The 10,987-nt window shown below is 40.6% G+C and overlaps 1 long non-coding RNA gene across 2 annotated transcripts in view; it reads left to right on the top strand.

Moving 5' to 3' along the window:
• Positions 1-5,116: 5,116 nt before the first annotated feature.
• LOC140629133 (uncharacterized) overlaps positions 5,117-10,987 on the top strand; it is a 41,659-nt gene continuing 35,788 nt past the window's right edge. For both annotated transcript variants that reach the window (XR_012026991.1, XR_012026990.1), the window contains exon 1: positions 5,117-5,460. This is a non-coding gene — a long non-coding RNA (uncharacterized lncRNA). The remainder of the gene's footprint in view (positions 5,461-10,987) is intronic.

Here is a 10,987-nt window from a genome sequence, read left to right as displayed (position 1 = left end):
GACACTTCACAGTGGTGTTGGGCCTAATATAAGACTCTGTGTCTGAAATTGACATATTATAGTTTCATCTCCTTTTCCTTCCTTCTGATGGAAGTGCTAATAAGTAGAAAAATGGCCAATAGACTGTCAAAGCAAAAAAAAAAAATACTAGGAAAAGAATAGCTTATTGGAACGTGACTGCATTTTTAAGCAGAGAATGAAACTGTGTATTACCATTGTTCTATTCAGCTTTATTTTCAAGAAAACAATTCCTATATTATCCTTCAAAACAAACCCTGGTTCACCTTGCATAAATCTTGCTGGTTAGTCACATGCACACCCACCAACCCACACACACACACACACACACACACACAGTGAGGTTGGGGGGAGAATGAATAAGTAGGCTTGTACATTTGATCTCATTATTCAGAGTTCTAGGCAAGCCTTGGTTTTATGGTCAAAGCTTTTTCATTTAATGCCAATAAATAGGTCAATCATAGAAGCTGCCCAAAGAGCAAGAGGCAGTGGCTCAACAGAAGTTCACAATAACACGTAGAAAAGAAAGAAAAGGAGAACGGAAATACTCTTCCTTCTAAAGCCAACGACACTTGTGCTTTTCATCGTATCCCCCCCCAACGGGGACACCAGAGGAAAGCCACCACCATGTTCTCCTCGCTGTCCTTTCTTTGGGGGCTCCGTTGTGAACAGGTTGCCCTGGCGGAAGGTACTATGCTGTGCATCCCAAACCAACCTGCCCCGGTCCCTCTGCATCCTGCAGCAGTTCATGGCTTCATCATCACTTCCTTCTTTTTGAACATTGTAGCCAGCAGTGTCTTCCCAAACACCTCCGTAAAAATGCATTCATGGAGTCCAGCAGTGATTTCCTTTGGCCAAGGCTTGTCGTCTGTCTCCTCCACTTCTTGTCTTTGATTTCAGATAGTAGCTGTCTTCTTCCCAGAAATGTCATGGCTGTGATTGGCTTGGACTGCATTTGTGAATGCTGCTTTTCCTCCAGTGGGCTTCTTTGTGGGTCTGCACCGCCTCCTCCCCTTTATACCCCATCCCCACGCAGTCTCTCTTACTGGAAACATCAGTATTCAAGGCTGGAAACTATGAACATTCTGCACACTTGCAATTTTATTCCTACTTTCTGTACAATATTTTAAATTACCTCCTGCACATATTTTTCCAGAATAACTCTATTCTTATCTAAAGCTGTTGGGACCCTTCTTCTGAAAGAATTATCTACTGCGTGGGATCAATCAGTACAAGAAATCATTTTTAAACACTCCAAGGAAAAGGAAGGAAAATTGGATGTTTTCGATATTTTAAGTACATAAATTTCTCCTCCCTAATGTAATTTCTTCTATGCTGCCCTCCTGGTACACGTGAGATGGGAAGAAAGACCATGCAGATATGTGTGTGGCTTTACAAACTTTCTCAGTTGATTTTTGACACTCGTTCTTTATTTAGAGGAGAGATTCATCTCCTACAAAAAGCTCTTAGGTGTACCGGCCAGTGGGTTGAAACCTTGGGTCAGAATAATTACAACTTGGTTTCTCTCAAACAACTCTATGGTTAGAACGTTGTCCCACTCATGGTTTTGGCACTTTCTCATATTTTCAGAACACATGGCGTTTCTCAATCCTGATTTTCAGTGGCTGTGATTTTCTCCTGCTGTGGTTATTTTCAAGCCACGTGTTTATAGGTCCCAGGAGATCCAAGAGATACCAATGATGGGGACAGAGGGGAAAAGCCACGAACCAGGAGAAATTTCTCTCTCTGATGAAAATTCTATGCTATGTGTTGTGTTCTTGCACACTACGATGCGGTTCTCTGCACGGAGCACTCCAGTAGTCCCACGGCATCAGAGAGTTCTAGACTCTCTGGGAACTGTTCACCCAACATCATGGGATAGGTGAGATATCAGGAGTTCAGATTCAGGACTTCTGCCCAAGAGGCCCGTGCAACATAGGGGATGCACCTGGGCATTTGTTTTGTCAGTGGGACCAAAGATTAATAGGGATAATACCTGCCTCAGAACACCTGGATTCTAGGTCTCCGTACTGCCTTCCAACTGGCAGATCTTGTGCAAGTCACGTAATGATCTGAGGCTACATTTCCTTCTCTATAAAATGAGCTAATAATGCTTATCCTCCTCTCAATTTTTTTGAACTGCAAGAATAAAAAGAGAAAATGCATGAAAAGCACTATGTAAATTCCACAGCATTATAAAGATGAAAGGTACAGCCGATATTTTTATGCTTCACTTAAAAGCTCAAATAAAGCAGTCCTTCCTATAAAGGGCAGTTTGCTTCTGCCTGGCATAAGTTCTGCTATTGAAAAATATCAATTTTTTTTTTCCTTAATGAGAAATGGACGAGTTGCCTATAGTACTTTTGGCCTCTAGCTTGAACAGAAATATGCAAGATGGACTTTTGTGTGGAAGATATTCTATAAAATGACCTGAAATTCAATAGAATTTTGACAGTTATCCAAGTATCATGACCCCAGGGCTGACACTGCATTCTCGTAGAACTCCACCACACATTGGGGCAGGTGGGCACACCTGTACACGAAGCTGCCAGCTACAGGAGCAGATACTGTAACTCGATCTTCTCTTGAGGATCAATCAACCTGAAATCACGTGGCGTACCCCAAGTGCAAATATCTGGTGGTGTCGTACTATATGTAATACTTCCTAATATGTAGAATTGCAGTTCATGATACATTTTTACTGTGCAAAATTAAACTCCCAAAGCTATAAAACTACTCACAACTTATTTATGGAGAGCTGACCTTTTCATTTTACGAAAATTTTTAAAGTTTCTTTTGCATGAACAACGCTTTTTAAATTTCCTCTGCAGGGACAAAGTACCTATAGTCATCGTGCTGGACATTAGATCCCAAGAACGTACCATCTTAAGACTGAGAGTTGAGACTACCATCATCCCTTTGGTTGATGGTTATTCTTTGAGGCTACCTTTTTTTTTTTTTAATTTTACACTCTAGAAATTGAAATTACGGACAACATATTGATCCTCAAAAAATGCAGACTTTAAAAACTAAATTTTTTCAGTGGTTTTGGATTCCAATGTTTTTGATGATGTACAGTGATGTATACACACCATCAAATATTTGCCAGTTGATTGACACTCTTGTTAAAATAGGCCAACTATTGTAGAATATATGATTCTTTCTGTAGGAATGTACACTATTACACAAAATATCACAATATAAATTTCAGTTTGACTTTTTTTCCTTAGTAATTATTTGAAAATAAGAGTTTTCCAATTTTTTTAAATTTCTTTTGAAGGCTCTACACAGACTAGTATGGTCTTTTGTTATTGTGGATTTCCAGAATCTGAATTAGGTGGCATAATAGAAATAAAATCTAATTTCAGAGCCTAGACCTCTTTTCCGTACGAGGCTACTGATTTCGGTAAAACCACTATAATTTTCCATCTCTAAAACTATTCACTTTTTCTCAATTTCATGGCTAAGTTCCTCCTCCTCATCTCCTGCCAGAAGAAATCCAGAACATAGAATGGCATAGCTAGAAAAAATATAAATTATTACAAACTGTAGTAGGCAAGAGAAGAGAAGACTCCTGCTTCTATTGTTGAGCTCATTTAGTATCAGTGTCCCCTGCCTTTTTTAAAAAATATTTTTAAGTAAGCTCTACACCCAATGTGAGGTTGTAAGTCCTGACCTGGAGATTGAGAGTCACAGGTGCCACCCACTGAGCCAGCCGGGCGCCGTTCCCTTTATTTCGTATCTAATTCAACTTCAATTTCCACATGGAGGGGTGATCTTGTCAGCCTTCTGACACGTTTCCTTCTCTCTGTGAGGCGTGTTGCATTTTATTCCAGGACTTGGGCCCACGATGTGTTTTATTGGAGAGTTCGCACACCGAGAAGTTGTCATTGCAAAGCAGATAAGGACTTGGGTACAGCAGGTGTTTCTATGTCATCAGAAGCCGTTCACCCTCCGATGGCTTATCAGTTCCGTTGGTGGCAGAGTGGTTGCTGAAACTAGAAACTCGTTCAATACAGGTGGTTAGTGGACTGTCCTCGGAGATAGGATTGAGAGAGTGGGTGGGATGCTGGGGGCACGCTTGACCACAAACCATTGTGGCAATTGTCAAACTGTCATGCCTGAGTCACATTATTGAAAAAAAAAAAAATCCCTCAGATGGGGAGAGAGAAAGATCTGGCTTCTGTGACTTGAAGCTTTAAGGTGCAGAGAACTTTCCCAAACTTGTGAGCTTTCTTCAGGATTTTTTTTGGTATTTGCACTCGTTCAGCCTTTTTCTCAGCAAGATTCATTGGTTTGGTATCTTTTACATGTTTTTATAGATCGTCAAAGAAAAATATACAAATATACGTCTACCACCTCTTGCTTTCTTTCTTTTTTTTTTTTTTTGCACCTGATAATTAACAAATATGCATCCTGGTCTCGTATGCCCCGATTCCTTATGTGCCTTATACTGGATTACATCCTAAAGAGGCCATTCTCATAAGTGCCGGAGGATGAAATGAACATCTCTGCCTTCTCCAACGTAGTCATTTTCGCTTCCTAACAAGTTATTGATGAGCTATCAGGTGCCAGCAGGAGGTCACATAACCATTCAGCATGGAGTACACAAATCGCTGCTCGTAGCTCAAGAGGAAGGAGCAAATGGCAGAGTAGGCGCCTTTGTCTTGTGTAGGGAACTGGCTACGTTAACAGCTGGAAGATGGACACGGAAAGAAGTGCAATAAAGAGAAGCCAATGCCATTGTGCATGTTTTCATGGATAACCTGAAAAGATTATCGCATGAGGACATTTTACCATCAAAGTAGGAAGATCGGTATTTCTTTTTTGCTCAGTGTTGTTTATACTTGATTTCTGGGTTTCCCTGTAACGCGGGCATGGTGCTCTGCGTTCATCCTGTGTGCAAAAACCTCAAGTCTTCACGTCTGTCTCTCTTGCTATCTCTAAAACCATGTTTTGATCACTGTCCGTATTGTTCATTGAACCTGAAAGTCAGTGTCCTCAACACCACTGCCTAAGACTTTGCTCTTATTTGGACATGGACTCTTTGCAGGTGTAATGAGGTCACAAAAGGTGAGGTCATAAGGTAGTAGGGCAGGTTCTGAACCCAAGATGACTGGTGTCTTTACAGGAAGAGGAGAGACAGATGCAGAGAGGAGACTCCCATGTGGTAAAGGAGACACAGGGAACTTGTAGTGGCAGAGGCAGAGATTGGAGGGAAGCACCGGGGAGCCCAAGGAAACTAGGAGAGAAGGAAGGAAGGATGGTCTCCCGATGCTCCCAGGAAGCCCAGCCCAGACATCTGCAGTGTAGACACAGACTCCACAATGTGACAGAATGTGTTTCTATTGCTGCCAGCTACCCCGTTTGTGACCATTTGTTACGGCAGCCCCAGGAAATGAGTGCGGTCTATTTTTACCTGTATCTTGAGTCTTCGTCTGGGTGAGTATCTGTCCCTGTATCTCTACACCTCACGCTTAAATCTTGGTCCTCATTTCCACTCTCTGACTTATCGCCTGTCTGGCTGGTGGCTTTTCTTTTCCCTACCTTTGATTTTTATTCTCTGTTTACCCCATGCTTGTCAAGACACAGAGTCCGCGTGGGATGGTGCAAAGCACTTGGGTCACAGCTACAGAACCCTGTGCTTTTTATTTCACATTTGGCTCCTACGTTAGGCATGACATGAAGCCCTACCCCGACTTTCTGTTTTATTCTATCTGCTTCCTGCTTTTTTATTTGTGTATAATTAATAGACAGCATTGTATTCATTTCAGGTGCACAATATAATGATTCAACCATTCTACACATTACTGAGTGCTCATCACAATGAGTCCCCGCCTTCATCCCCATAATCCTCTTCTTATTTCACCCACTCCTTTACCCACCTCCCCTCTGGCAACTATCACTTTGTTCTCTGTATTTAAAAGTCTGGGGTGTTTTGGTCTGTTTTTTCTTTGTTTTGTTAGTTTCTTAAATTACACACGAGTGGAATCATATGGTATTCATCCTTCTCCAATGGATTTATTTTGCTTAGTGTAATACCCTCTAGTTCCATCCACATCATTGCAAATGGCAAGATGTCATTATTTTTGATGTCTGAGTAATATTCCATTGTGTATATATACCACATCATCTGTATCCATTCTTCTGATAGATGGATACTTGGATCTATCCTTACTTTCTTGCTCAGATGTTGTAGGGATACCATGGATGGGTAGTCTCTGAGAAAACACATTCCGATTGATAAAGCATAAGGTCATCCTGACTGTCACAATGCATGCACACATTTATATATGCCATGGGGAATTAATGAATAATTGACATTTTTTTTCTGATCTTGATACATCTGTCTATAAACCAAAATAAAAGCTTAATTTTGTATATTCAGGCATGCTTAATATCTTTTCACTGTGCCCATTCTTTGGTAGACCTGAAAAGCATTTTCTTACTGGTAATATAATGTGTTGCTTTACTTTTGTCTCTTCTATCTGCTCTAAATTTCAGAGCAGATCTCTATGAGCAAATCACAGCATTGTGCAAATTATGACCATAATTTTCCTCTCACTCAGAGAGCCTATGAAACTGGCACTCATTCATTTTCATCTCCAGGGGACACTTGCAAACAAGCTGGTGATACCAGTCTGCTTGATGAAGGTGTTGCACTTGGTTTTTAAATGTAGCATTATCCCAATACAGTGAATTTATGAAGAAGAGTTTCTTGTCATTTTCTTTGACCTGATGAGACCTGCATCATATTCCTTTCATCTGGGTCAATAGCACTATAAGTATAATCTCTCGTCCTTATGATACAGACTCTATTCGCTCCATGTTTCAGATGGGCTTATCCATTTCTCCCCCATCTCCTACAAAGCTGCATACATTTCCAGCAAAGCCAGAAGCTTATCCCATTGGAAAATCTCATTGAAAATGTGGGAAAAAGGCAATGGACACATCAGTAAAATAATACAGCGGGCTAAAAAAAAAATCAGAAAAGCAGATGGCAATAACAGCATTGCAAATGGAGACAAAAGCTTTCTCAATACCTCTGCTTGCTTGCTAGTTCAGGAGCTATTGTTTTTTTTTTTAATTTTTTTTTTTTTTTTATCTATGATAGTCACAGAGAGAGGGAGAGAAAGAGAGACAGGCAGAGGGAGAAGCAGGCTCCATGCACCGGGAGCCCGACGTGGGACTCGATCCCGGGTCTCCAGGATCGCACCCTGGGCCAAAGGCAGGCGCCAAACCGCTGCGCCACCCAGGGATCCCAGGAGCTATTGTTTTGAACATCAGCAGAGAACACTCTGCACTCCAAAATCTCACAGGTCCCACCAAAGGAAAGCGAGAACCTGCAAAGGCTGAGGCTTACTCTGGGAAGTTCTATTTTATTAAGATAAGAGAATATATGTCTAACACTCATGCACCAAGGGACAGTCAGAGGCTTAAAATAAGGAATTACTTGGGGCAATGCAACTCAGTGACTTCTATGCAGACAGAGCATCCATACCATTCCCTGGCTGTGACATTGAACCCACAGCTCTGTCTCTCCATTGTCCCTGATGGTACCTCCTTCTGCAACCAGACACTGTTCTTGCAAATCCCTGCAGACCACCAAAGTCATCACCTGGATTGAAAACTTGAGTTTTCCAAATGGCTCAAAGCACTTATAGATGCTCTAGCTAAGGCACCAAGGGAAACCCTACCTTTGTTCCTTTGAATGTTCCTTTGAATGTTCTCCACGATTATCTTCATTTTTTATTTCACTCAAAACGATGGATTGATTTCCCATGAAGAAAGTCATCAGGGAATGGTCATCTTTGGGTTAAAGGGGAAGTCTCACTAATTTTAACCAAGATATAAGAACAAAGCACCTTGTAGTAAATGCACAGAGGCAAGTATGTGTGGGTAGCCCATGAATATTTATTAAATAAAGGTCTGGCATTCGTTAGCTTATAATATATAACAGCAGCAATGTCCACAATGGCCAAACTACAGAAAGAGCCCAGATGTCCATTGATAGATGAATGGATAAAGATGATGTGATGTGTATAGACAATGGACTCTTACTCAGCCATCAAGAAGAATGAAGTAAAAAAAAAAAAAAAAAAAGAAGAAGAAGAATGAAGTCTTGCCATTTGCAATGATATGTTAAAAGTAGATGGTGTTATGCTAATTGAAATAAGTCAATCAGAGAAAGACAATTATCATATGGTCTCACTCATATGCAGAATTTAAGAAACAAAATGTAAATATAGGGGAAAAGAAGGAAAAATAAATAAAATAAGCCAAAATTAGAGAGGGAGACAAACCATAAGACATGCTTAACTCTGGGAAACAAACTGAGGCTCGCTGGAGGGGAGGTAGGATAGGGGGATGGGGTAACTGGGTGATGGACATTGAAGAGGGCACATGATGAAATGAGCATTGGATGTTATATAACACTGATGAATCACTAAATTCTACCCGTGAAACTAATAATATACTATATGTTGACTAAATGAACTTAAATAAAATCTTAAAAAAATATATGTATTACACATACACCGCATATATACCTTTACATATATTACATTTATATTTACATATATGTGTGCTCTGTGTCTACATATATGCTTATAAATATATAAAATTTGGTTTAGGTATTCTAGTATCCCGATATTCTGAATTTTATGTATATGTAAATAATACATCTATTTATATGAAAAACACATAAATACATTTATAGTATTATGTGTTTATAACACATGTATGATAAATACACCTAAGCATGAACTATTATATAATGTACAACATAATGTGTATATATTAAATATGTCGTTTTCATAATATAATGTATTGCTAGAACTCTTGAGGTACAGCAGACTCAAAAGATCAGGAGATGAGTGCCATGGACCAAATAGTTTGAGACTCACAGTTCCCAAGAGGAGGGGATGCACCACACCATGAGGGCGCCACGGGGAAGCCCCAGGGCCTTCGGGAGGCAGACGAGGAGGGAAAACGTGGACAGGGGCCTTTACTGTGGCCTCCACAGGAAGGAACAGGTGAGCAGGCATAGGACTGACTGGCTTGAATAATGTCCTTGGGCTCTGGGCTACAGGGGCTGCCTCTGGTTATCGGGTACCTAGCCCTGGAGAGAGTAGGACAGGAGCGTGGTGCCCTCCAGTGTGAGAGGCCCATAGAGGAGGGTTGGGGTGTGGATCTCACGCTGGTTGGCTTGTATTTGAAAACTGTGAGCTGGGAGCTAGTTACCTACCATCTTTAGTGACTGTAGGGATGCACTGGTCCTGGGAGAGGGGATTCCTTTAGGGATAGCAAAGCCCCAGAGATCAAAGCATGCTTAATTTACCATCTCCTTTCACCTTCTTCCTCCCTCCCTCTCCTCTTTCTTTTTTCTTTTTTTAGGATCTATTTATTTATTTATTTATTTACCCCACCAGATGCTCCTTCTTCTTCCTCTTTTCCCTCCTCACCCTCCTCCTCTTCTTCTCTTCTTTTTTTCTATCTCTTTCTCCCCCCACCCTTGGCACCACACTGTCTAAGCCTTAACTATACAGGATCGTTGCTGTCACAGAGCCAACAGACGTGGCCTCTCATGGTGTTTTGTATTATTATATTCTAAATGCCCCACCAAAATGAGTACTCATTTCCCTTAGGCTTAAACGGATAAATCTGTTCTTTTCTTTTCTAAACAGGAAGGCACTACTTCAGTGTAGCTATTCCCATTCAACCTCCAACCGGTTCTCAGATAATTATAACGAGACCAACTGTAATGTGGGTGTATATCCCCTTGTCCTCGGAGGCTTTGGATACCACTTTGAGCTCTTGTAGGAGTTTGAGGGATGTCCAAAGACTTCGTTTTAAGCAAGGTGGCCTTGTCCATTATGACCAGCAAACCCACTAACACATCCATGCTTGGGTTGGGGGAAATGGTTACTGTTAGAGCAAAAGGAGGGCGTGTACATACATTCTCATAAAATAAGATGTCATCTTTCCAAATTGGCCATGAGAACATTATTAGTAAGTGTCAAGTCTGCCAGAGATGGATGCCAGGGGTCAGCAGACTGTGGCCACGTACCAAGTCCAGCTTGACATCTGGTTTTGTAGCAGTGTTTATTGAGAAATCACTATGGCCAGCTCTTTATTGCCTATGGCTGTGTGGGCATGAACACAGTACAAGTGAGTATTTGTAAGAGAGACCTTATGGTCCTCAAAACCTAAAAAGCTTATTATGTTGACCTTTTACAGAAAAAAAAAAAAAATTCTTTCCTTGTTCTAGATCTAAGCAGAGTGTGAATAAATTAAATACTAGGTGCAGAGGGAATGTATAATAGCTGTTGTAGACGGTGGCACTGGATTGTACCCTGTTGTACGCATTTTCCTATTTTCTTTAGAAGAGGTTAACTGAGGTGAGGCAGCCATGGATGAATGACGGAGTCTTCCCCGTCCATACGTTGTGATCCTCCACATGAATGTACTGCTGGGTTCGTCTGCTTGAGCCACACACTTCCTCAACTGAAACTTAGGTTTCCTTTCTTTAGAATTCATTGAGACCTAATGTAGACATATGGGTTAAAAAAAAAAAAAGATAATTAAACTAATATCATAATAATCAGTAATTGTATATATTTTTAAATATCTGACGTAATTTATAGTTTCACATCAAAGAGAAGCTATATTGTTTCATTGCAGCCTTAAATTCTTCAGATATTTTACTTTATTTAATTTAATTTTATTTTATTTTTACTTAACTGGGCTCCATGCTGCAGCCCAACTGAGCCATCTAGTCACCCCCAGATAGTTTATTGTAAAAGGGTACATTCTGTCCAAAAGTGCTGTGGTTGAGATGAGATCCAAGTGCCCTTCAAAGTCATGACTGAAGAGAATGAAGGAAAGAGTCCCATATGTTCATATAATTCTGGCAATAACCCAATATGTACATATAGTTCTCGCAAGGCACATTGAAATCTGTGGAGAT

This window comes from Canis lupus, chromosome Y (assembly GCF_048164855.1).
Source record: "Canis lupus baileyi chromosome Y, mCanLup2.hap1, whole genome shotgun sequence".
Taxonomy (NCBI): domain Eukaryota; kingdom Metazoa; phylum Chordata; class Mammalia; order Carnivora; family Canidae; genus Canis; species Canis lupus.
The sequence above is the reverse complement of the archived record's forward strand: the minus strand, read 5'-3'. Positions and strand labels throughout refer to the sequence as shown.